Source organism: Sceloporus occidentalis, unplaced genomic scaffold, assembly GCF_023333645.1.
Source record: "Sceloporus occidentalis isolate IW3139 unplaced genomic scaffold, rSceOcc1.0.p SCAF_4, whole genome shotgun sequence".
Lineage (NCBI taxonomy): Eukaryota > Metazoa > Chordata > Lepidosauria > Squamata > Phrynosomatidae > Sceloporus > Sceloporus occidentalis.
Window position 1 is genome coordinate 171,027,552 of NW_028316984.1, and position 22,147 is coordinate 171,049,698.

General features: G+C 40.3%; 1 long non-coding RNA gene across 1 annotated transcript; it reads left to right on the forward strand.

Annotated features, from left to right (window-relative positions):
- The first annotated feature begins 739 nt into the window (after positions 1-739).
- On the forward strand, positions 740-7,618 carry LOC149315013 (uncharacterized). The gene is made up of 3 exons (XR_016281151.1): positions 740-904; positions 3,376-3,499; positions 7,490-7,618. It is a non-coding gene; the product is annotated as an uncharacterized LOC149315013 (long non-coding RNA).
- Positions 7,619-22,147: the final 14,529 nt, after the last annotated feature.

Below are 22,147 nucleotides of genomic sequence, written 5' to 3' on the forward strand. Positions count from 1 at the left end.
AAGCTTCCAGGGATGTGACTTGCCATATAGATGTTATTTCTTCCCATGCCTGCTTTAGACTCCCCAACTCAAAACAGAGAGCAGTTTTCAGAAACCAGAAGGTATGGGACAATAATTTCCTTTCATCAACTCTGCAATTTTGCCTCAAATAGGCCTGACAGGGTTACATTTAAATTGTAAATTGCACTCCCAGGATTATTTTGGGCAAGGTGCTAGATATTGAAGTGGGGTGCTTTCAGGGTATATATCCCACTAAGCTCAGGAGGAGGGAGGAATGTCTCCCAAAGTTTCAGAAGTACCTCATCTAAATTAATCATAATTATGACTGCAAATGTCTATGCTATTTTGGCTCAAGGTAGCTAAGTGTATAGGTATACAGATATGCCTCTGTGGGTATGCATGCACATATATTCAAGACACAATTTGCATTTAGTACATATATTATCTAATCATTATATTGCTAAGATAACTAGATATCATGAATATGTTAATACCTTGAACTAGTTTTAGCAAATTATCACAAAGATTAAAAGATTCTGTTCATGTTTTATTTAAATGTAAAAATTATGTCTAGGGTTTGCCCAGGGCCTGCCAAATCTTTTTGACATGATTTGTTTTCTTTACTATGAAACAAATTTCATTTAATGATGAAGACTGATTTCTAATGGAATGATTTCCTGTTGAGAAATCCTATTAGTTGAAGTGCTATTACTCCACTGAAAATACCCAGAGAATTAGAGTTTAAGTACATCAGCATGTGGGCTGCTATGTGCTTACAATACATACTCACACATGTTCGTATGAATAACTAACAAATTCAAACAAAATTCATTGCAGAGCCCTGTGAATAAAATTCAATATGAAGATGAGCAGATCAGAAATACTTTCAACAGTGATGATTTGGGTAAGAAGACCTGGTGGGAAATATAAGAGAGGGTAATGGATCTCTTAAGTATGGTAAGCAAGCAAGCAAGCGGGAAGCAGAACAACAACCAATCCCATTCTGACCCACTGACACATGCAGGACAGAGAAAAGGAGAGAAAAGAAAAATGCAGAGAAAAGAAACTTTACAGCTTATCCAGAGTGGTCAAGTATATTGGCAGATCAAGGTTTTTATTCTTAACTTGCCCTCCTCCTTTCCCAAGTTCTTGTTTGATTGGTTTTTGTTAACACCACCAGGGTAGTTAACTCCCCCCCCCCCCAGCAACAATACTTTCTACTCTGCTGCTTTCCCTTTTTTAATTTTCCTGCATATTTTAAATTGGATGTGCAGCTCTCTCTCTCTCTGTGTGTGTGTGTGTGTTTACATAAGTGGAGAAGAGGTGAAAGGAAAATGGGGGAAAGACCTTTCCTTCTTCACTGTTTTGCAAAACTGCTGAGGGTGGGACAATGGAAAGAGGAAAATAAAGAGGTAATCAGGATGCCCTTTTCAATTTAAGGTGCCAGAACACTGTCTTGTTGTATGGCGGCAGGGTATGTGGGGAGTGTTGACCATACATTTTATTTTGAACAAGAGTATGTGAGTGTGGAAATGGGAAGAAGCAGCCCAAAGTGCTTTCAATTGTATTTAAATTATGTAAATGTATGTAAATGTAAGATTCTTACATGGCTGGTTCCTAACTTAAGGTAATAAAGGGCCTCAACAGATGGGCAGCTAACTGCCATCCTGTTTGTCCCAGATTGTTGCCACAGCAACCGCACACCACAGCAACGATTTGCTCCCTCTCGGGAGCAAAGAGAAGCTGCTGTAAGCAGCTTCCTGGAAGGGGCACCATTGTGGCGCTCATGCACCATGATGACGCTCCTTCCGGCCAGCACTGTTTGGGTGCTCTGATGCCCATGCATCATCATGGCATGTCCCGTATGGACAGGCACATGCCAGGATTGTGCACGGGTGGCAAAAGTAAGGCTGGGCATGTGTAACCATTCAGCCCTATCTAGCCTTACTTTTGGGCTCAGCCTGGCACAAAGTGCTAGTCTGTTTAGGGCCAAAGTTCCCAGTGTAGGCCCTTGAGTTCCTGACAATCATTAGCACTTAACCACATGAATTATAGTTCTTTACCCCTGGTGAAGACTGCTAATTATGTCCAAGAGGAATCATCTGATGGTTTCAATTGACATTATAAGTTTCACATTTTAATTGACAGTGGAAGTAGAACTGCCTATGCAGACACTAATTCCTGTTGTAAACATAATATGTCACTTGTGGCTTGCACAACATATGAGTTTTATGAGTTTCCTGGAATGGTGAGATCACATATGAATCAGGAAGCTAGAAAAGAATTTTATCATTTCTCTTAAATAGAAACAGAACAGACAGAGGGATCTCCCTACTCCACCCAAGCATGAGTTAAGTCCAGTATACCATAATGACCAAACTTTATAGTGGCTTAACTATATCCACAGGCTTAATATGCCTAATGTTATACTCTTAATAGGAATTTATGAGACAGCTGAATTCACAGTGGGACTCCAATCCAATCTACAATATTTATTACCATAAGTCATAGGCCAGTGCAAACAAAAAAAATACAACAGTGAGTTATGGAACTATCAGCTTATTGTACTTTCTAAACTGTGTTCTATATATTTATAGTACAAACATATAGCTTCAGACAAAGCTGATAACAGAATCAAAGAAGCATAAGTAGGCTTTTGCAAAGGTCATAATAGCATAATGTTTTGTTCTTCACCATTTTAAAACACACACACACACACACACAGGGACCCTCTAAACATATCTTTGTGGCTTTTATAAAACTGCCCTCAGCCTTTGATTGAGTAAAGAAGTTCCAGCTCTGGAGAAAGCTAGCTGATAGTAACACTGATGAAAGATTACTTTGGTTAATCCAAAATCTACATTTAAACACAGTTGTTTTGTTGGACTAAATGGACAGCTGACAGAAGACGTTAAAGTCTCTGAAGGAGGTTGTCAAAAACCTGCTTAAATAAAAATGTATATATTGACACTCCAGGAAAATGCTTGAGATCTGGGCATCCTAACTAGGACCCACCCATATGATATCACAATGGCTCACCCTTGTGACATCACAAATAGTTCTTTGGTCTCAGGAGTGAGATAAATCTCAGGGAATGGGATGCTACTGGCCTGACAATCCTACTTTCTCCCCTACTGGGGAGAAAATGTATCTTCTTTGACAAATTTGCCTGGTTTCTTAGATACAGATCTCATAAGGGGCTGTAAAATTAAAAATGAATGTTGGGAAGAAAGGTATGATTTGAGTACACTTAGGGCTGAAGGGCGGGATATAAATACCTAAATAAATAAATAAATAAATAAATGCAAAATATGGTATATTCCAGTACAGAGGATTCACACATAGATCCCATTCTTTCCCTTTCTTTCTAAAAAGTTTCTAAACCTATGAAAGTCAGCACTTGCTGCTATGAAATTCTGCCTGCTTCCATGTGGCAGAGAACCCCATTGAGAAGATCTGGCTTGTCTATTCTTGAAGAAGGAAAAAGAGAGAAGAAAAGGCGAGTTCCCAATTTTAGATTGAAATATCATGAAGTCTGACTTTTCACAACACTGAGCTTGATGCAATGAGAAAATGGCTTTGCCTTTTGAATCCTCAACATTGGTTTCTTCTCAAGAAGAGTGTCATTAGCAAATCTGATGTGCTCCTGAGTCCTGGGAAATGGGCAGAGTCCCTTTAAAGTTGACATGTAAATTGCCCTTAAGTGGGGAAGTGATTGTTGCAGTTATAACCCACATTATTACTCAGTTTGTCAGCTACAGTTGTCATCCATTGCTTGAACTGCAAATGCAAGGAAGACAGGGAACAGCTGAGATCAGGGGCAATAGTGGGAGACCCAAGAAGTGACAATTCCAAATAAACTGCAGTTTTATTATATCTCACTGGCTCATCAGGTTATTAACCAAAAAGGGTATCTGAGGAAGAAACTAATGACCTCAGACATTAGCAATGCTTAGAAAATCATTTATTTGAACTACAACTCCAAAACACCCCAGGCAACATAGGCACTTAGAGTATTTTGTAGTCCAAAACAGTAACTTTTACATGAGTGTGTAAGTTACCCCTTCTTTTCATTTTTAAATATGTTTTTCATGTGCCATGTGGCACATCTTCCTCTTGACAGCAGGCTTGCTGAATGGGAATGTAGCCTGTCATTTTCTTTTATGTAACTAGTGATGTACTCATCATTTTGACTTGTAAGATGTAAAGTGAGTGTGGGTACCCCAAGAAACCAGGAGTCTGGGTACGGACCTGCATTTTTGTCCTGTGTGGTATCTCTTGGCAAAAACCAGACCACACAGTTACCAGGAAAAATGTGCACATGGTGCTTCCCCCTTCCCCAACTATCCTCAAGTGCAGGGTTTTATTTTTCACTTTAGGAGGCAGTGTTAGTCAATCACTTAGATGTGAAAAGTAAAGCAAATGGGAGCTAATGCTGTCTGTGATGAAGAAGGCACTTGGATGCAAAGAGGATGTTACCTAAGTAGGTGGCATTTCCATCTGTGAATAGGTTGATGTCTCCAGTTTTTGCAGATTTTCCCTTCCCACTACAAGACCCCTGGCTGTTCCACATCCCTTACCATTTTGTCCCTTGCCATCAAAAGAACCTGCACAAGTATGCATCTGATGGTCACTGGGGTCTGCAGTAAGAAAGAATTAGTCAAAGACATCCCATTTTATAAGCTGTAAGAAGTAAGGATTTAAGGACTCTTTCACAGTTATAGCAGTCTAATTCCACTTTAACTCCCATGGCTCCTTCCTGTGGAATCTTGAGATATGCAGTTTGGTTACGCATGGTAGTGTCCACAGTCTGAGCATTCTAAGCTACAAATGCAAGGATTTCATAGGCTGCTGCTATGATACTTAAATTAAAATCAGTACTGTAAATGTGTAGTGTGAAAGGACCCCAAGGAGAGGTTGTTTATGGCAGAGAATAAATTATTCCTTTCAGAAACTGAACTATGTCCCAAATAATAGTCCTAGTTTCTTTCTGCCATAGAAGTAGGTGGAAATCTTTGAGGACTGGGTCAAACTCTGTCTTTATAGACCAAATCTTTTAGAAACAATATTAATAATGATGATAATTATGGATTTCATTTCTTGATCACACTAGTGGGTGACAAAATGCCAGGAACTGGCAAACATAACTTACCAAAATGTTGTGACTCTGAAATGGTCAATCTCTCTCTTTCTCAAAGGCACCCCCCCCCCCCCCGTATATGTGTGTGTGTGTATGTGTGTGTTGGTGTATACTTTGATTTCTCAGTAGCCCTGTAGGGCCCCATTTAATGTTGTTCAGGTACTTTTCTGCCTTCTTATGATAACATCATTCCATTCTATAAACAGGGCTGCTTGCTTGTCTCTTGTTTTATCTGGCACTGTTTCCTGAGCAAAATCAATCTCCAATTCCTTGTAACGTTTAGCACTAAATCCAGAAAGCAAAACAAAAGGCCAGGGTCTCGCATTTAATATGGAACCTCTTTTATCTGGTTGCAAAGCAGTCTCCTAATCAGGGGAAATGAATAAACAGTCACTTATTTCCAGAGAATAGGGGGCAGACAGCTCAATCGACCTGAAGGGCTTACCCTGAAAGCTGGCCTCCAATTCATAATTCAAAACATTAGCAGCTTGTTAATTTTGCCTGGCAATTATTGAGATGTAAGAGAGAGTCTGTATCGGTCTGTTTACTGATGGACCTGAGAAGATAAGGGTAAAATAGACTTTAATTTCTATTTCCTTGGAAAGAGGTAATGCTAAGAAACAATGAGCAATTGAAAAGGATCCATCTTACATTTGGAATGATATTTTAATTTAGGCTGCCTTTCGGTCACATTGGTGTAAGGAAACAGTCTGAAGAGGTCATTAGGTTTGTTAATTTAAAATCTTATTAGGGCACATGTGTGACTCAATGAATATTTTAAGAAAAGCAGGGGAATTTGATCACATGCTTACATGGCCTCAGTTCAAACTGAAGCAGAGCTTGAAAAAAATTCTTATAATTCTCAGGCAATGCAAAATGTAACTAAAACTCTGCACTGAAAGCTCTATACATATAGGATGAGGACATATGCCCATGCCTAGCTATGCTTTGCAATCCCAAATCTCTGTAGTCAAAAGCAGAATGTTGATTCCCCCCCCCCTCAATATCCCACAGTGGAATGCTGTACTGATAACTGCCAAAAACAGATGGCTCTAAAGAAGTGGCTCTGTACTACCCCTTTGCTCGCCGGATTGGGGCTGTGGCAACTGCACACCATAGCCACAGTCCAGCATTTTTCCAGCCCCAAAACAAGCAGCAAAATACTACTCCTTTTTTGGGTGGAAAAAAGCCTTCCTTCCTACCACCAGTGTGGCTCTTCCACATTTCTTCGGTGAAGCACGTGTAAATGCTGCACCACAGAAATGTCATGATGCCGCCTGCCATCTGGTTGGGTGGGTGGCATGATGCCTCTTTGGAGGCAGAGTTAGGGTAGAAGGTGGGCAGCAGCTACACTTCCACCCCACCCTGACACTGCACATTTCTTGCTGGTCTGTGCAGTCCCATAGATTCCCAAACTTTGGCCTTCCACATATTTTGAATTTCATCTCCCAAAATCCCAGACCACAGGCCAAGATGGATGAGACCTCTGGGAGCTGAAGCCCCCAAAACCTGGAGGACCAGACTTTGGGAATCACTGGACTAAGCCATGGCCTGTACCTGATCACTGGTAGTAAGTTAAGATCTGATTTGATGTTACATACCTTCCAACTGTCCCAAGTGACTCATCCTTTCCCATCTCACTTTTTCATCTTTTTAAAAATACCCCATTTCTTTATCTCTTCCTCCCTTCCCCTGCTTTGTCTTCCAAGTGCTGAGATTTGTAATTTGTTATGGCACTAGACATCTCTGACAGAGAAGCCTAAATAGCTCACCAAACTACAAATCCCATAATTCCATATCACTGAGCCATGGGAGTTAAAGTTGTGTCAAAGTGCATTAATTCTGCAGTACAGATTAAACCCTGGTTTATATACCTTTCATAATTAGTACGTTTTGCCATCTTGCACACACCCTGATGTTGTTTCACCACATGTAACCCATTTCCATCTGTGAAATGTTGGAAGGTATGATGTTGGAGGAGCTCTATGCTTCCTCAGCATATGTACTCTGGTGGCTTGGGAAGGTTGAGGATGCTCCTTTCCTCTAGCTGAAGAACAGCACCAAGAAAATGCCTGAGCACATCCTACATTCAGTGGACATTTGAGTGGAAGAGAAGAGCTGTACCCAGGTGCTCTCTGGCTGCCATTGCACAGCTGAGTCAAAATTGCTATGCACAAGTGTGTACTGAACACTTCCTTGCCCAACATCCAAGAAGCATTTATGCTGATGTATTACCCAGTTAAATCAATGTAAACCACTAGGAATATTTTGGTCTATGTGACTACACTGGTCTGACTTATTTCTGTTTCTGTATCTATTCACTGATTCTCTCTCTTTTTTTAATTTTAGAGAACTGCAAACAAGATAAGATGGAATACACCTGCTTAGCAGAATTTATAGTTTAAATCTCCCAGCCGTACCAATCACTTGGAACATTAATTTGCTGTTTAAAGGATTAATGTGTTTAATTAAGTTTATGAAGTAATTCCTTAAAGGCTAAGTCTACATTTGACATGATAATGGATTTTCCTCTTGCTCTTTGTATAAATCTAAACCTGTATATAACTTGCTTGTAGGACTTTCCCAAGCCAAACAGCTTCTTCCGCAGTTTTAAAGTAAAGGACAGTATACTTATTCCTCTTTATATTTACTGTATTTTGTGTCCTCTGGTCAGATATGAAAAATGATTGCCACAGGGTACTCTGCTCCATAGTTGAGAAAACTAGTAGACTACTGGTTAGTTTAGTGGATTAGAATGTGTAAAACGTTCCCTCAACCATATATTGCAATATATGCCAATAGATACAGCACTGTTGCTCAGACTAAATTGGTTCATGGAGCTGATGTTTGTGGGTGGGCATGAGTGAATGAAATGATAATTTCATCAACAGTGATAAATATGTGAAGTATCCACCGTCCTCTGAAGGGGTGGTCAGTAACATAGTGATGAATTTTATTATTAGTGGAAACTGAATGTTTGTGGTACACAAATTGCCTATGTTCCTAACGTGAAGACATCACTCATGGTGCTAGACTGTATACTGGACACACAGGAGCCCTGAATCTGTCATACCGTAACTGGAAAAGGCCTCCTCAGTCAAGGACAAAGAGAAGAAACAACATAACATGGTCCAAAGGCCTACCCCAGAACTGGTGTAAATAAAAATTGGACCACTCAAGAGCCAAGTACTGATCCACTGGCTCTCTGTGCTTGTATATGCTACAAGTTTAGTTTTTCAAGTTCCAAAACTTTGGCTGTGGATATGAAAAATTCAGTTTTATTTTCATTGTGTTTTTCAGAAACCCAAAAGCTATTTTGTCAGTCCATTTGGGATTGTTCCCAGAGCACCTATCACCGCTGGAACCATGGTTGTTTTCTGGGGTGATGAATATCAATTTGTGTGTGTATTTATTTATGTGTATATTCTTTCAAGTCTCTGACTTATGGTGACCCCATTAATTTCATAGGGTTTTCTTGCCAAGAAATCCCTGTGATAGGTTCATCTTACTGTTGCCATAAGTCAGAAATCACACAATAACAATAAAGCCACCTGGAATCCTAGCTTTGGGGAAAAGTCAGGGTATAAAAAATTAGTACAATAACACACACACACACACACACACAATGCATGAACATCAGCTCTTGTTCTCTCTTTATATAAATCCATGTACCTACACAAATAGAGAGAGAGAGAGATGGAATATGGTAACACACAATTTAGCAAAGAAGTGAAATAATCCCCTAATTACAAAGTTAAATCCCCTTGGCAGGACACCCCTACTCTGAGCTTTGACCTCTCTCTTGCTTTTGGACTATTGACATGTCTACAGCACTTCAGGTCACTGTTTGAAAAGGTGCAACTGTCCTTTGGAGTTAGATCTATCTGACCAGACACTTTCAGAGCATGATACTCAAAACATCTCTTCTTGAAGGATAATCAAACTCTTGCTGCACCAAATGTCTTCTCTTTCTCCTTTCAACTTCATCCTTTCCCAACAATTTTATCCCCTTCCCCTCTCCATGTTCCAATAGGTTCCAATCAAAATAATCACCATTAACCCTATTATAGTCCCAAATAGATCTGTCATTGTGAGGAAATGAAATCCTCCTATATTTCTGACAAATGGAGCTTGTTAAAGAATCACTTCACAGAAGCTCCCTGAATTAGGATAGTCCTGTGCCAGCATCTCAGTAATACTGCTGTTTGGATTTCTGACATTCTGTCTTCTTCCATTTCCCCATTTACTAGCAATTCAAGGAAAGTGTATATTATTCTAGCCATAAATGTCATTGGAATTTCGTTATAAAATTACAAAGAAACATTTCCTTGCTTATATATGCTAGACACTGTGGCGTGGCAACTTGAATATTTCTTAGATATTATATAGAATTTATATTGTAAGCCCAATGCACCTAGTTAGAGTTTGGGAGTAAACATCACAAAATAACATATTACTTGTAATAAGTTTCCTTTTCCCTTTATTTCTCTCTCTCTCTCTCTCTCTTTCTTTTTCTTTCTTTCTTTCTTTCTTTTTTTCTTTTTTTTTTTTTTTTTTTTTTTTTTTGGCAATAGCTCAGGCTTAATTACATTATCATTGTAATGTAATGAATCCTAGCACAATTCTTCTTGTGCTATAACTACCATAGTTGCAGTCTATATAACTTATATTCCATATAATAGAATATACAAGCAACTTATGATGTATAACTTGATATACATCATGTATTGCTATGATAGATCCTGCATGCTTTTACGATTGCAAAAAAAAAAAAAAAAAAAAAAAAAAAACATAGCTAGAAAGATAAACATTCACTTTCTATGGTGCAAAGGTCAGAAGATCTTACTGCTATAGTTATATATGCACATATTTTCCAGCTTTGACATAAATATTAGCATCTTTGTGATGGAAGTTTCAAAATGATGACTGCAACCAATTAGTTTTTAAAAGTAACGTTCCAAGATCTGCAACTGTTCACAACCTCTCGCTCATGATTTATGTCTGTTTATAGATGGCAAAAGAGCTCCATATTTGTGTTTTGTGTCATCTTATTCATTGTTTTTTGTGCAAACCTGAAAATTAAGTTGTTTCTGGAACCAAGGTCCTTTAGCATAAAGTCTTGAAGTGAAATCACTTTGTTCCACTGTTGGATCTATTCTCATCAGCTGAACCAAGAAGGAGCAATCCCCACTTCACACACTCCAAATATATTTCAGAGGAAACACTCTAAAAAAGATTTTCAAACTGAGAGTTCAGTTGGAATAAGTGAGATGAAGCCCCATCATTTGACTGAAAGTCTGCTTCCAAATATCAGATTTTGACCTAGGACATCATTTATGTCCATATATCTGTACAATTGAATCTGATCATGTCAGAGGGTATTGTTTTGTTTGTTTTACTAATTTGGGTACACAAAGCACTTTTATTTCAAGCACCAGATTTTTCAGACCTTAAACACCAGATCCTGAATCTGCCCAGTAATATGCACATTTATGTTCTTCATACAAACCCATGCACCAAAATGTGTAAACCCACTTTGTTGAAAAAGGAAAAGTACCATGTTGAGAGAACTGGCAATTATTTTACATTATAGTATGACATGGAAGTCTAAATTGGTTCATAGTGATTTCAGTTTCTGTTAAATATGTTTCTAAAATATTTTTTAAAAGCCCTGCATGCACCAATTATCATTATTTTAGTTACAGTCAAAACCATTTTGTACTTCTCAGAACTTTCTGAGAAGTACTTTCCTGGCATAGAATCATAGAGTTGGAAGAAACCACAAATGCAATCCAGTCAAACCCTCTGCCATACAGGAATGCACAATCAAAGCACTCCCTAAAAATGACCATCTAGCCTCTACTTACAGATGTAGTTGGACATTTTTGTCTGATGCAGAATGTATGCATTGTCAGGGTTGAAGAAGTGGACTTATTCCTGTGGTGCCACTTTGCATGCAGGCATACATATGTATTTGGATACACATTTAAATACACATCCAGTGGTGTAATGTTGTCATTTAACACAAGGATTGCATAGCACTAGCAGTACATTAGTTCACAGGCAGAGAGCTACACAACTCTAGTATAGGAGCTTGACTCATACATTGCATGTCTTCCTTTTCATTTGTGATAGAAGATGTTGTGTTGGGGAAACTATCATTTGAAATTTTGTAGAAAATGGGTTTGACTCATGCAGACCCCCAGATGTTGTTGGAAATCAACTCCCAGTTTTACTGACCATTGGATATGTTGGCAGGGAATGCTGGGAATTTCAGCCAATCAAGATCTGGGTGGCTACAAGATTCTCACTCTTGTTATGCAAGAATTGAACATTAAATGAAGAACAACACAGGGCTCAAATGGGCAACAGACTACAGACATGATGACAGACGACAGTGACAGAAATGTTTCAAAAATGAAATCCAGGACACATGTGGATAAACAAAATCAGTGTATTCAAGGTGGCAAAAGTTATTAAAGAAGAATAACATACAAGCTAGGAGATGCTGCAACAGTTTGCTTTTTTCTAAGCTACTCTCCAGTTCTTCCACTGAGTTGAGTGCAAATTGCTTTGCATTTGAATTTAATTGGCAGCAGTTGAACTAAGCAGTTGATCAAAGAAGAAAGATGGGAAAAGAAGAGAGATACTGGAACAAAAAAATAGGGGAAAAGCTAAAAAGTCTGAGACAACATAGAATTTGTTGGGGCTGTCCCTGCCAAATTGAGACAGAGAGTATGCAGGAATGAGTTGGGAAGACAGAAACAATGGATACTGGTGGCATTTTTCTTCCCAACTCAGGGTGAGGCCATTAAAAAAATCAGGAAAATAGTTATAGGAATGACTTCTGACTGAAAGTTTGACAACTTGCAGTAAAATGGTCACTTCAGGAAAAAGCAGCACCTCCCTCCCTCCCTCCCTCCACACACACACACACATATATAGTCACCATTTCCAAAATTATACTCAAGGTACAAAAGGTGGTCTGGCCATTTTTGTAATCTATCATGAGTATGCATTCAAAGGATCATGCCTGAAAGTGATTTCTTTCCATTCATCATTTGATCTTTTCACAATTCTTAAATGATGTTTCTTCATTACTTTAAGGAAGGGTAGGTTCTTTGGTCAAAATCTCATAACTTCTGATGAACAGACATGCAGAGGAAGGCACAAAATATAAGTAGAAAGATAGCAATTGCCTACAGTACACTTATCTGCAAGCGAGTGCTATTAGTAATTGGAAATAACAAAATTCAGAAACTTTGAAGTGTCAGCGCAGAAGCCAGAATAGCTCTTTTCTCAGCACTCAGTTCCATTCACATCAAAACCTCCTGATGAAGTCAGGTTTGTTTTAAACAGTGTGCAAGATTAGAAAGCTTAAATCATCAGTTACGACAATCAGTTAACAGTGAGTTCATCTGGCTACTGCAACTGCAATTTCACTGCTATTGTGCAGGTAATGATTGATAAGAGTTGCCATCCTCTTTTGCATAACATCAAGATTTTAATTTTTAAGGAGAGGAGTGAGAAGCTGTATTACTTCTGGCATCACTACTTGATTCTGATTGTTCCTATTTCTATGAATATCCACAAATTCATGCATATTACAGGAAAAGAGAGAGAGACAGAGAAAAACGGGGGGGGGGGGGGTGGTGGCAGAAGGAAAGAGTTTTTTGTCTCACACATGAAGACATTACATTATGGAAAGATATAGCCATGTTAGTCTGTAGAATCAGTATGTAGACAGATCTTGTAGCACTTTTCATACTAACTGAAAGAAAGAAGCTGACAGCAGGAGCTTTTGTAGATTAAAGACTACTTCCTCATATGTTTATTTTCTCATATGCATCTTAAAGTCTACTTCTTCTTATTCATCTGAGGATCATAGAATCATAGAGTTGGAAGAAACCACAAGGGCCATCCAGTCCAACCCCCTGCCATGCAGGAAATCTCAGTCAAAGCATACCCGAATAGCCCTTACTGTCAGGAAGTTCCTCCTAATATTGAGGTGGAATCTCTTTTCCTGCAGTTTGCATCCATTGTTCCGGATCCTGTTCTCTGGAGCAGCAGAAAACAAGCTTGCTCCCTCCTCAATATGACAGGAGTGTAAAATGGGTGTAAAGGAGTGTAAAGAGTTTTAAAAAAGTCTAGTTAATGAAATTAGAAAATTGAAGACAAGGGGTATCAAAGGAAACACCTCAGAACAGATAGCCCAATTACGGCAAAATTATAAAAAATTACTTAAAGAAAAGAAACAAAACAGGGCTATCATATCACCTCTTAACCTTCTTTTCTCCAGGCTAAACTTCCCCAGCTCCCTAAGTTGTTCCTCATAGGGCATGGTTTCCAGACCCTTCACCATTTTAGTCGCCCTCCTTTGGACATGCTCTAGTTTCTCAACGTCCTTTTTGAATTGTGGTGCCCAGAACAGGACACAATATTCCATGTGGGGCCTGACCAAAGCAGAATACAGTGGCACTATTACTTCTCTTGATCTAGACACTATACTTTTATTGATGCAGCCTAAAATTGCATTGGCCTTTTTAGCTGCTGCATCACACTGTTGATTGATGTTCAACTTGTGGTCTACTTGGACTCCTAGATCCCTTTCATAGATAGTCTCATTCAGCCAGGTGTCACCCATCCTATATCTGTACATTTTATTTTTCTGCCCTAAGTGCAGTACCTTACATTTCTCCCTGTTGAATTTTATTCTGTTAGCTTTGGCCCAGCTTTCTAGTCTATTTAGGTCATTTTGAATTTTGATCCTGTCCTCTGGACTATTAGCTATTCCTCATAATTTGGTGTCATCTGCAAATTTTATGAGTATGCCTCCAATTCTGTCATCCTGGTCATTGATGAAGATGTTGAATAGCATTGGGCCCAGGACAAAGCCCTGTGGGACCCCATTGGTCACTTCTCTCCAGGATGAAAGGGAGCCATTGCTGAGCACCCTTTGGGTTCGGCCAATCAAACAATTAAAAATCCATGTAACAGTTGCCTTGTCTTGCCCACATTTTACTAGCTTATTGGCAAGAATATCATGGGAAACCTTGTCAAAGGCCTTACTGAAATCCAGATATATTATATCCACAGCATTCCCTTCATCTACCAAGTTGGTAATTTTATCAAAGAAAGAGATCAGATTTGTCTGGCATGACTTGTTTCTCTGAAACCCATGTTCACTTTTTGTGATTATGGAATTGCCTTCTAGATGTCCACAGACTCTCTGTTTAATGATCTGCTCTAGAATCTTTCCTGGGATTGATGTCAGACTAACTGGACGATAATTGTTGGGATCCTCTTTTTTTCCCTTTTTGAAGATGGGGACAACGTTTGTCCTCCTCCAGTCTGCTGGGACTTCTCCTGTTCTCCAGGAGTTTTCAAAGATTATTGCCAATGGATTCCAATCATGAGACTCATCCCACCAGGTTTCAGTGATGCCTATTATATCATATTTGCTTTGTTGTACTAGGAGTTTGAGTTCATCTTGCTTATTTCTCATGCTCTGTGCATTAGTGTAGAGACATTGCAGACCATGGGTCCCTTTTACTTGCTGCTTGTGCAAGTTTTTTTGCCTCCCACTGTTGGGTTCTTGCACTATTTGTCTTGTTTCCTCTATGTCAGTTTGACTATTTTCTCCAGCCCTTTCGCCTTCCTTAATATTGTCCCCCTTCCCCACAAAACTCAGTTTAAAGCCCTCCTGATCAAATTCTTGAAACTGTTGGCAAAAACATTTCTTCCAACTGGTGTGAGATGCAACCCGCCCATTGCAAGAAGCCCCTCCTCATGGAACCGCAGCCCATGGTTGAAGAATCCAAATCGTTCTTGGCGGCACCATCTGCAGAGCCAGTTGTTCACATCTGCTATTTTCCTCTCCCTTCCTGGATCATGCCCTTCGACTGGCAGAAGAGACGAGATGACAACTTGTGCATCCATTTCTTTCAGTTTCCTACCAAGAGCCTCATAATCCCTTCTGATGTTCTGAAGGCTGTGTCTTGAAGTATCATTGGTTCCCACATGGACCAAAAGGGAGGGGTATTGGTCAGTAGGCTTGACCAGTCTTGTCAGCCTCTCTGTTGCATCATGGATCTTTGTCCCTGGAAGACAACACACTTCTCAAGACATCTTGTCAGGCCTACAAATCACTGCTTCTGTACCCCTCAGCAAGGAGTCCCTCACTACGACCACACGCCTCCTCCAAGGCTTAGCAGCAACTGTTCCCTCGGGTGGGACTCTCAGGCTCCCCTGCTCTGTCCCTGAAATCTGTCCATGCTGCTCTTCCTCATCCTCCTTGGTAAGGGAAAGAGCTTCGAATTGATTCTCTAGCTGCAAGCTCCCAGAACAATCCCTTCTTGGCCTACTTCTCTGTGTGACATTCCTCCTGCTGTCTGCCTCCTGTGTATGTGAAGTGACTTCCTCTGCCCCAACAACTTCCTCTGCATGGTACACATCCAAGATCATTAGTTCTGTTGTGTCCAGGAAATCCTCTTGCTCCCTAATATGCTGAAGTGTAGCTACTTTGGACTTCAACTGCAATACTTTCTTCTCCAAGAGTGCTACCAACTTGCACTTGGTTCATGTGATGTTCTCCACTTCTGTAGGCAAGAAGACAAACATCCCACAAGTGTTGCATGTGACTGCAGTAGTTCCCTCAGTGTCCATATTGAGAAGTCTTTATTAATCTCTGAAACAGGACTGTCAGCTTCCTGTTCAAAAAAATCCTCGGGTAAAGACCAACGTTGAGGCCCCTGATGACCTGGCCTTTTCACCACTCTATGGCAGAGAGCTCAATCTACTGGGAATATAACTTTATAGGAATGTCCCGGCTGCTAGCTTGTACTTAAGGGCAAGGTTCTGACTAAAGGTTTGCTCTTCACTTGCTCCCTCTGCTGTAGATTTCTTTGGATTAAAAAAAAAACTTGCTTGCTGCTAGGTGCACGGCTCTGGAAGGTGTATAGAGCTTATATAGAGCTAGTCTCCTAGCTCCACCCCTAGTGACTCACAGATGTGACTCACAGAAGCTCGACCCCCTCAGAAACAAGCTGTGGGCAGGGCTGGCATAGCAGGTTCCATCTTGCAAGGAAACAGATTCCTCCCCTTATGTTCTCTCCCACATGTACAACAAACTTACTCAGACAAGTGTGGTACAACTGTACCTTTAATAAGAAAATAGCTTTGTATCCAGTAGATGATAACTCAAAACATAAAGTCCAGTCTTCAAGTCAGACATCTCCCCATCGTGACATGGCTTGTTTCTCAAAGCTTCTCTTGTGGACTCCACCACTCATCCTCCAAATCCTCCAGGTCTCTGGTTGTCCACTCCCCAGAGCCCACAAAAGCCCAGACTCCCTCCTCTCGAGGGTTCTGTCGCCTCTCCTCCTCTTGGGGCCTTTGCTTTGGCCGTAGGGCCCTTCTTGGAAGAGGCACAGGGACTCTGTCCCTCTCTGGCCTCCTTAAACCCTGTTCTTTCCCTTCCCCGGCCGCTGCTGCCCGACCAACTCTTCCGCATCCATCCTTCCCCCTCGCACGCCTCAGCCCTTCTGCTTTTATAATCCTTCCAGCTCCTCCTCCTTCCTCCACTGGCTCCACCTCTGGGTTAACCTCCTCCTTCCCCTCAACCTCCACCACCTGGCTGCCCTTAGCCCCTTCAGCTCTCTCCACCTGGGTGAGTACCTCACTACACAAGCACACTCTCCCAAGGGTTTTTTTGAAAAAAATTCAAAGTCACCACTCAAAATGACTGCCTTCTTTCCTCCTCCACTCTCTGGCCAGAAGTAGACATTAGTCTACAAAAGTTGATGCTGCCAACTTCTTTCTTTCAGTTAGTCTCAAAGGTCCTGAGTTACTTGAGGGAATGCCTCTCCCTACACAATCTGCCCCACACTCTCAGAATAACAGGGAAGAACCAACTAGAATTACAAACAACTAGATTGGGTTCAACCTCTCAAAGAACCTTCACTGTAGCGGCTCCAAAATTATGGAACAGTCTCCTGGAAGAGACCCATCTTATCACCTCCCTGGATGCTTTCAGGAGGGCAGTTAAGACGGATCTCTTCCGGCAAGCTTATCCACCTGACCTCATATAAGAAGTATTACCCCTCCCTTCCTTGAATCTGTATTCCCTCGTCCCACTGTCGATTATGTTAGAACTTGTTTTAACGGAATTAGTAGTTATTTTTTTATCGTAATTTATTATTGTATGTCGTGTATTTTACTGGGTTGTGATCCCACCTCGATCCACCTGGGAGAGGTGGGAAAATATTATTATTATTATTATTATTATTATTATTATTATTATTATTATTATCATTATTATTATCATTATTATTATCATTATTATTATCATTATTATTATCATTATTATCTCTACATACTGGCATTATATTATGCCACAGAGGATATGCTTACTATATTCAAGGGGTATGGCCTCATCCTTATTCTGTACCAGCTGATCCAGTTGATTACTTCTATATAGTAATGTGTCACAATGAGCTGTTGGTTGAAAGTATAAGGATTATCTGTCCCTCCCTTTCCTCTGTTATCTCCTTTATGATGAACAATAGGTTGTAATCTCTGTGGTGAGGGATTTAGATCTGTTTAGGAGACTGGTTTTTATTTCTCAAATTACCTTACTGAAAGTCTGGTCCAAATGGTTGATCTTCAACTGAAGAGTATTCCCGATGAGGGGCAGAGGAGCAGGACCAGGAGGCAGCTTGTCATTCCTCCGACTCCTGTTCTTCCAGATGACATAAAGAACAAGGCAGGAGATACTGGTAATCAGGAAAATGGTGTCCATCCCTGAAATTTCCATCTCATCAGCCAGAAATGAGCAGGAAGAATGGCTCCTGATTCTTATGGTGGATCAGTTACTGTGCTGCAATACTGAACTTTAAACAGTTGAAAGCCCAATGATGGGTGAACGTTAACCAGATTTGAGTGATCATTGTCAATCAGATTGACCATCATACTCTGGAAACCTTTCTGAACTGCACTCTGCATTCTTGTTTGTGAAGTGCCAAGCGAGGCTGTTTAAAAATAATTCTCTTTACTAAATACTGCATTCTTTTTAAGTTATTAGTCCCTCCCTCTGTGGTGAGTCACAGACCTTTGCTGGAAAAGTCCCAAATAACAAAAGAGGACAGCTGAACACTTACTCTAATTACACTAATTGCATGTATAGGTGCTCATTTAATTTGCATTACAGAGCTTCCTTTGAAGTGATTAGAACAACATGGCAAAACTGAGGTTTGGCAGAGTCTAAACAGCTTAAAACAATTTGAAGGCACACCACCACAACAACAGCACTCACGTCTCGTTTGCTTGCAGTGCAAACCAGAAATTCTAGATTTGGAAGGGACCCCAAGGGCCAGAAAGTCCAATGCCTTTTCATAATTACAATTTATAATTTTAAAATATAATCAAGTGGTGATTCCACCATATTCCAAAACAAAATTCATTCTAATTCATCCTGAAATATTATTCTCTGGGACACACACTGCTGCAAGAACCACATTAAAGATCTAGGAAATGCATCTCATACCAGGAATGCTGGGAACTGCAGTCCAAAATCTGGAGAGGTAACTTTGCCTATCCCAGTCAACTCTTCTCTCTCCCTCTCTCTCTCTCTCTTCTATTTGGTTACCAACTTATGTCAAACCTATCATGTGGTTTTCTTGGCAATATTTGTTCAAAGGAGGTTCAATATTGCCTTCCCCTGAAGCTGAGAGTGTGAGATTTGTCCAAGGTCACAAAGTGGATGTCCACTGTGGAGTGCCAAGCATGGATTTAAATACTGGCTCAGCCACTGGGTGACCTTGGGCAGGTTGCATGCTCACAGTCAATGACATCACCGGTTCAGTGGGGACCTTTGGGGGTCCCTTCCAGCTCTAAGGTTCCATGAACGGAGGCAAATTTACATTTAACTTGGGATTTGTAGTTTGGTGAGGCAGACCACGCTCAATACCACATCCTTGGAGGACTCAGAGGGCATGGGGCAGGAGAGACGCTGCCCTCCAACTCCTCGGAGGGCTTGGAGGGAATGGGGGGGAGCCATGTAGGAATGCATAGAGAATTCTAGAGTTGGAAGGGACCCACCGCCTTCCCCTAAGGCTGAGAGAGTGTGACCTGTCCAAGGGTTTTGCCATTGCCAATCCTCCAAGGCTGAGAGCATGTAATAATAATAATAATAATAATAATAATAATAATAATATGTATTTATTTATATCCCACCTTTTCCTTTTGAGGATTTAGGCAGGTAATTGGATCTTAGAGTTGGAAGGGACCCCTGTGGCTTGGCTGGATGAAGGAGGGTGAGGGATTTGTAGTTTTTCAAATTTCCTGGGATTTGTAGCTTTCCAAAGGTCTTTAGGCTTCCCTGCCCTGCAGAAACTTTAGATCTTAGGATTCCATAGGAAGATGGCATTTTCAAAGGCACCAAAGGCATTATTTCCTAGGATTTGTAGTTTTACAATTTATTTTGGAAAATAAACATTTTGGATAATAAGTGAGACTCAATTTGTGTTGTCAAGTTAGAAGGAACTGCAATAAAGGATCCAGGAAGATAATTTTTGCCCAATACCAAAATACTGAGAGTGAATGCTCTGAGAAGAAGTAAAGCTGTATTTGATCCAAACAAAGTTAAGAGAGCATTGTTTGCAGGGGAATCACTTCAGGTTCTTGAAGAGGAAGTAGAGAATTTACCTTCGGTATGACATATTGTCTGAATGATGTGTCTTTGACCACTGCGTGGGGGATACTCAGTGGGACAAGTGAGATGAACCTCTGGATCTCATGGATAACAGCATCTGTGGCCAACCACCCAGTCGATCTCTTACTGCACTCTCCCTGTCATGAGATGGATGAAATTCAGTACCAGGGGACAAACATTCAAGAAACATCAGAAATGTCTGCAGGCTTCAATGGGCACCACACACACGCTTATTGTAAGTTGATGGAATATTTTGAAGATGTTTTGATGCCAGCTCAGTGGGGATTTCCCCCCTGCTAATCTACCTGATTCTACCAGTTTATCTTCTTCATGTTGTGTACCTTCAAGTGTTTCTGACCTATGGTGACCCTAAGTGACCCTATCACAGGGCTTTCTGGAGTGGAGAGTGTGTGACTCACCCAAGGTCAACCAATGGGTTTCCATGGCTGAGCAGAGATTCAAACCCTGACCTCCAGAGTTGTAGTCTAATGCTCAAGCCACTACACCATGCTCACTCTAATCTAAGCACCAAGAAAGAGATACAGTATATTGTTATGTCAAGTTGATGATAGTGACCTCAGAGGAATAGATACATCTCCCAATATTATTTCAGTGTACTGGCAGAAAGCTCTGAATTTGCGTCTTTTAACTCACTTAAGCATATGTCTTCCAGCCTTTTTTGCTAGTATTTTTTTCTATTGAGTAAAAAGATAAAAATACAAGTGTCAAGAAATAAAAGAATTATCATAGTGCAGAAGAGTTTAAAATATTGCATGCCAAGAAAAACTATTTTTGCCTTTTATCCAAATGTATTGTTCCAAATGTTTGAGTTCCAGGAATTCATGTCTATGGATCCTTGTGCTGATTATACATGCCTTACATATTCACTTGGGCATTCAATTGTGCAACATTGCCCTTCATCACAAGGGTCGCATCACACAGTTAGGATGAGTGCTGACATAAGGCTTGCATAAAAAAGTTTGAACATATGTCGTTAAACAGTTCTTATGCTATTCCACTCCTCTTCTGAATATCAACATTGTGAAACTTAATGTGTTTATGCCAGTGTGCCTACTTATTACCCTATTGTGCAACAAGTAACGAGAAAAGGGTGTCCTCACAATCCCAATCAATTCAGAGCACCTTTGGAAATCAACTAACCGTTATGAACTGAAGGCAGCAATTATGCAGTGATAAAAATGGTACAGCTGTGTGCATAGATGAAAGTTTGTGGCTGTGTGTCTTCAAGTTATTTCCAATTTATGGTGATCCTAAAGTGAAACTATTTTGGCAAGTTTCTTCAGAGGGCATTGCCATTGCCAGTCTCAGATGCTGAGAGAGTATAACTTGCCCAAGGTTACACAATGGGTTTATATGGCTGAGCTGAGGTTCTAACCCCGGTCCCCAGAGGCACTTAAGGCACTTAAGACGGATCTCTTCCAGCAAGCCTATCCACCCAATCTGCTATACGAGAGTTAGAAATACCCCACCTCTGTTTGTAAAGATGTGTATTTTAAATTATTTATTCTATGTAATGTATTGTATTGATAGCTATTTTACTGTTTTATTGAGTGTATTTTATATGAAATTGTAGTTTTTTATCTTGTAATGTTGTTTCTATTGTTGTAACCCCACCTCGATCCACAGAGAGAGGTGGGAAATATAAATAATAATAATAATTATTATTATTATTATTATGATTGTTGTTATTATTAGATGGGGATGGGAGCGAAGTCCATTCTTGTCCTGTCCATGACAATAATCGTGCTAAAGACTTTTACTCTTGATGTGCTGGTCCTGTGATAAACCTGTCAGTGAAATGGAATTGCATTAACGGGTTCTTCTATTAATGCAAAATGAAGGACAAGGACAGGACAATTCCACCTTGCAGATGGGACAATGACAGGATCAGCATGACATCATATGAAAGTCTTTTGTGTGGTCACTGTCATTTGCACTTCTCAGATGGGACAATGTCTGGATTAGCACTATGTCATCTGAAAGTCCTTCCCACAATCATGCAGGAAGGACAGGACAAGGATGGGACAAGGATATCCCATCCCCATCTGATAATCTTCCTAGACCAACAATAAAACCACTACACCATGTTGGCTCACATAAGGAAATGTACACATGCATAAAACACTAACAGGATTCAAACCATTATGCCTTATTTCATGTGTGGAGATTTAAGATATATAATCTGATGTAGAACCTTAGCCAACAGGGATCTGTTGTGTGGAACCTCCTGAATAACCTGAGGGGGTTTAAAGAAGGCCGAAATGAAACTGTTGTTT